Here is a 6000-nt window from a genome sequence, read left to right as displayed (position 1 = left end):
TTGAGAGAGCGGCATAACTCTTCTGTACCTGGATTTCCTCCACTGTAAAACAAGGGGTGTTAGCACCCGTGGCATAGGGATGTTAAGAGAAGAAAAGGAATTAAGTGAATTAATGGTCATAAAATACTTAGAACTGGGCCTGGTGTATAATGAATGTTATATGCGTGTCCATTAAATGAGAAGATTCAAGGAAAGCCCTGGGAGCCAGTGCAGCTGAAGCGCAGTGGGGGAGCAGGGAGAAGGAGGAGGTCGGGTTTTATAGGCCATTGGAAGGACGCCGGCCTTTCCTGTGGTAAATAGGAGGCTCTGGGACTTCCTAGGTGGCGCAGTGGTAAAGAATCCACCTGCCAATGCAGGGGACACGGGTTCGAGCCCTGCCCTGGGAAGATTCCACATGCCACAGAGCAACTAAGCCCGTGCGCCACACTATTGAGCCTGTGCTCTAGAGCCTGTGAGCCACAACTACTGAGCCATGTGCCGCAACTATTGAAGCCCACGCGCCTAGGGCCCGTGCTCCACAACAAGAGAAGCCACTACAATGAGGAGCCTGCTCACCACAATGAAGAGTAGCCCCCGCTCGCAGCAACTAGAGAAAGCCCGTGTGCAGCAACGAAGACCCAATGCAGCCAATAAATAAATAAAATAAGTAAATTAAAAAAAAAATAGGAGGCTCTGGAGGGTTTAAGCGGAGGAGCCATGTGCTCAGGCTGCGGGGTGGACATCAGAGCAGGAGGAGCTGAGGAGGAGGAGGGGGCGGGCACCCGAGAGGAGGTGGAGTGGATTGAACAGTGTCTCCCCAAGTTCATGTCCGCCTGGGACCTCAGAATGCGGCCTTCTTTGGAAATCGTCTTTGCAGATGTAGTTAAGGATCTTGAGGTGTGATCATCCTGGACTTATGGTGGACGAAATCGAAATCCGGTATCCTACGAGCAGGGGGAGACACAGACACACCCAGGAAGGAGGCACCGTGAAGACAGAGGCCGGGATGGGGGGGATGCAGCTGCAGCCAAGGAACGTCAGGAGCCACTGGACGCTGGAAGAGGCGAGGAAGGACCCTCCTCCAGAGCCTTCAGAGGGAGTCATATTTTGCGCAAGCATATTTCCTTCCTCCCTCCCTCCCTTCCTTCCTTTCTTTCTCTTTCCTCCTTCCTTCCTTTTTCTTTCTTTCTTTCTTTCTTTCTTTCTTTCTTTCTTTCTTTCTTTCTTTCTTTCTTTCTCTCTTTCTCTCTTTCTTTCTTTCTTTATCTTTCTTTCTTCCTTTCTTTCTTCCTTTCTTTCTTTCTTTCTCTTTCTTTCTCTTTCCTCCTTCCTTCCTTTTCTTTCTTTCTTTCTTTTTCTCTTTCTCTTTCTCTTTCTTTCTTCTTTCTTTCTTTCTTTCTTTCTTTCTTTCTTTCTTTCTTTCTTTCTTTCTTTCTTTCTTTCTTTTTCTTTTCTTCCTTCCTTCCTTTCCTTTCTTTCTTTTCCTTTCTTTTTAAAATATTTATTTATTTTTTTTTTGGCTGTGTTGGGTCTTAGTTGCAGCAGGCGGGATCTTTCATTGCAGCGTGCCAGCCTTTGCTGTGGCGTGTGGGCTTCTCTTTAGTTGTGGCGTGCAGGCTCAGTGGTTGTGGTGCACTCGGGCTTAGTTCCCCCACGGCATGTGGGATCTTAACTCTCTGACCAGGGATCAAACCCACGTCCCCTACATGGGAAGGCAGATTCTTTACCACTGGACCACCAGGGAAGTCCCTAATCATATTTTCAATTTATATATTGAAACTAATATATAATTTCTTAATATTATTTCTTAATAATATTATGACCAAGAATTTTATTGCATTAATTTTCAGTGTAGTTTGTTGTTTAAAATAATGTAATTATCAAAATGATATGTATTGTTACATTACTATTAATTAGGCTTCTGTATATCAGTGTTTATTTCATTGTGTTAAATGTATACTTGTCAATAAAATAGCTGCAAGCCTTGATTTCATACTTTCAGCCTCCAGAACTGTGAGAGACTAAGTTTTCCTTGTTTTACGGCACCCGGATTGTGGTACTTTGCAACAGCAGCCCCAGGAAATGAATAAAGGAATTACTTTTTTGGTTTAGGAGAGGATGATGCTGTCTGGACCCTGGTGGCAGCTGTGGAGAGATGAGAACTGGTTGGACTCCAGATATGTTTTGAAGGTAAGAAAACAGGATTCGCCATCGGGACTGGATGGGAGATGTGGAGGAAAGTGAGGCGGGCAGGATGATTCCCAGGTATAGAGATGAATATATATTTAAAACCAGAAGAGTGGATAAGATCAGCCGGGAAGTGAGGGCGTGAGAGCAGACAGAGGAGAAGTCTGGGCTGAACATGGAACAGCCCAACACTGAGTCAGGGAGATTGATGAGGAACCAACAAAGAGCCACTCGGAGGAGACCAGAGTCAGGAGGAGCCGCATCTGTGATGCCTTAGAAACCAAGTGAAGACAGTGTTTCAAGGCGGGAGGGAGTGAGCAGCTGTGTCGGTGCCTCTGATGCAAGCATGAAATGAGGCTCGGGGCAAAAGTGAGTTCAAGGCGGGGATTCACCTGAATACAAGAGGCTGGGCTTCTTTTTGTCCTTTTCACCATTATCTTCATTAAAGAGACTGCAAAGAAAGGCTGAACGTGTATAACTCTTTTGAGACTTTTTTTCAGAGAGAATTAACAGCATGTTTTTGCTGATGGAAGTGACCAGAATACTGAGCAATTTGATGATGCAGGAGGGAGGGGGGGAAATTTTCTGGGTGATGCCCTAGCAGGTATGAGGGGACAGGGCTCTGGACAGAGGGGAAGTGTGAGCCCTCTTTAGCATCAAGGGCTGTGCACCAAGGACGGAGGCTGGAAGATGTGGTTACAGAGGCCAGGAGGACAGTAGGTGTGGTTTGAGCATTTGTGGAACTTTTCTTCTAACTGCCTTAATTTTTTCAGTAAAATAGGGAGTGAGGTCATCAGCTGAGAATGACATGGGGCCAAAATGATACTGGAAGTTTGGCAAGCGAAGGAAGGAAATAGTTGCCTGGGAGGCTGGGAATCAGTGGACTAGGGGTGTGGTGCTGTGCTGGGCACCAAAGGCCCACGGGTGGGCTCTCACAGAGACCAGTCAGCAGAGATGGGTTTTTCTCCAGCCACTTTCAGCTGCACAGGTGCAGGCTTGGACTGGGCAAAGCAGCAGGAGAGATCTAGAGAGCTGAGGGGTGATCATAGCAATGGAATCTAAGCTGGATTAGGGAGGAAAGTGACGGCGTGAGGGAGATGAGACACAAAGAAAAGATGGTAGGATTCGTAGGTCCCGGTGGCGATTGACAGAATGGACTGTGGGAGCTGGGATACAGAGGCAGTGAGCTGGAAAGATAAGAACGGGAAATGGAGATGTTGGGTGATGTCGTTTTTGGTAATGACGAGGTCTGAGGTGTAAGCAGGGAGCAGCTGACAAAGGGAGGATGGATGGCATGACCGTCGGAGGAGAGGCGATCAGGTAACAGAGAGGTCAGCGTATTAGAGAGGATCACCTGGGACTTCCCTGGTGGTCCAGTGGGTAAGACTTCTTGCTCCCAATGCAGGGGGCCCGGGTTCGATCCCTGGTCAAGGAACTAGATCCCACATGCTGCAACTAAAGATTCTGCATGCCACGACTAAAAGATCCTGCACGTGACAACTTAGACCTAGAGCAGCCGAATATATGTGTGTGTATATGTATATGTATATAGATGTGTGTGTGTGTATATATATATATATATTTTAGAACTTTTATTGAGATACAGTTAACATACAATAAACTGTATATATTTAGAGCATACAATTTGGTATCCCAGTCTCTCAATTCATTCCCCCCCAACCCTCCCTGCCTTCCCCACTTGGTGTCCATTTGTTTGTTCTCTACATCTGTGTCTCCATTTCTGCCTTGCAAACCGGTTGATTTGTACCATTTTTCTATAGTCCGCATATATGTGTTAATATACGGTATTTGTTTTTCTCTTTCTGACTCACTTCACTCTGTATGACAGTCTCCAAGTCCATCCACGTCTCTAGAAATATCCCAGTTTCCATGCTTTTTACAGCTGAGTAATATTCCATTGTATATATGTACATCAGTCACATCTCTTTTTTTTTTTTTTTAAAGAGAGGATCACCTAAGTGGATACTGAAATCACCCAGAATTGTATAAAATTGGGTGGAAGAGTAACAAGCCAGGAGCAGAAGTTGTCAAGGAACGGGAGGGTGTGGCCTGGGGTCCTCAGATGACATTCAAGTCCAGAGGGTTTAGGATAGGACCAGCAATGGTCTGGATGGGGCAGAGAGCCAAGGAGGACGCCTGCTCTGCCTCTAGGCCCAGTGGGAAAGGGGTAATGGGAGAGAAAACAGCCATGACTGAGAGGGCTCCAGGGGAAGCAGGGGTGCAGGGGTGATCCCAGTTTCAGTTGGGGCAACAAGGGGAAGATGTTTTAGGCCAAGCTGAAGAGATAAGAGACGTGACTGACGATTGTGAGTCCCAGGGGCACAGAGAGCAGATCTTGAGAGTGAGGAGGGAGATGGGTTGAAAGACGGTACCTCCTGAGCTAAATGCGGTTGGGTTGCCGAGAGTCAGGGATGATCTGGAAATCCTGGTCTGCTCGTGGCGACTTGTAAGCCAGAATAAAGGGCGTCATAATATTAGCCCCAAATTCTCAAGGCAGATAGCAGAGCCAGGCTGGGGAGGGGAGAAAGGGGAAAGGCAAGAGGGAATGGGGGTGTTGCCAGAAGAGGGTAGAATCTGGGACCTGGGACTCCCTCGTCACTCCTGCCAGGGGCAGGGTGAAGCCAGGGTGGGGTCTTAGGTCTTCTTTTGAAGTGCATTTGTATAGAAAGCATCGCCTTTGTTTTCTTAGGTTAGAAAAATGACAGTCCAGGAAGGAAAGTAGCGAAGTATATAAAAAGGCTATTAACAAGGGAAGACACAGAATGACGTTAGCATGAAAATAAGCTCATGCTTATTAATAATAGGGAAAATGTAGGTCTGAAAGAGAGACAGCTCTCAACATTTGATTGGTAAAGTTTTGTGGGGTTTTTTTGTTTTTATTAACGTCATTAATACCATGTCTTAGGGGATGTTTAAAAACACGATCTCTCAAACCTGGCTGTTGGGTGTGTCAATTGGTACAATGACTTTGGAGAGAAATTTGTCAATAACTAGTAAAGATGAAAATGCAGGGACTTCCCTGATGGCCCATGGTAAAGAATCCACTTTCCAATGCAGCGCATGCGGGTTTGATCCCTGGTCAGAGAACTAACATCCCACATGCCGCAGGGCAACTAAGCCTGCGTGCTACCACTAGAGAACTCATGCACCTCAACCTGAGAGCCTGCCTGCTGCAAACTACGGAGCTCATGCGCTCTGGAACCCTTGCGCCACAACTGCAGAGCCCACATGCCCTGGAGCCTGCACACCACAACTAGAGAAGAGAAAACCCGCATGCCACAGCTAGAGAGAAGTCTGTACACCACAATGAAAGATCCGGCATGCCTCAACGAGGATCCCACGTGCCACAATTAAGACCCCATGCAGCCAAAAAATAATTAATTTATTAAATATTAAAAAAAAGAAAAGAAAATGGAAATACCCAATGAGCCAGCAATTCAATGTCTAGTGAAACACTCACATGTAGGCCCAGGAGATATCTGTGAGCAGGTTCACTACAGCTTTACTTGATACACTGTAAACTTAGACATGCCCATTAAGAGGCAAGTGGCCAAAGTAGTGACACATGGCACCTTATAGAACAGCAGAGATCAATGAACTAGATCTACAAGGTAGATCTCAAGATGATATCGCTGAATGATAAAAAAGCACGTTGCTGAAGCTTCCATATCCAGTTAGTTCATTAAAAATCCAGTTGGTTCATTAAAAATCCACAAAGCAGCATCATGAATTATGACCAAATATGTGTATAATAAGACATAAAAGATGGATATAAATGATGCATACTGACTTGAGAATGATGGCTAGCTACTT

This window comes from Hippopotamus amphibius, chromosome 10, assembly GCF_030028045.1.
Source record: "Hippopotamus amphibius kiboko isolate mHipAmp2 chromosome 10, mHipAmp2.hap2, whole genome shotgun sequence".
Lineage (NCBI taxonomy): Eukaryota > Metazoa > Chordata > Mammalia > Artiodactyla > Hippopotamidae > Hippopotamus > Hippopotamus amphibius.
Note: the sequence above shows the minus strand (reverse complement) of the source record.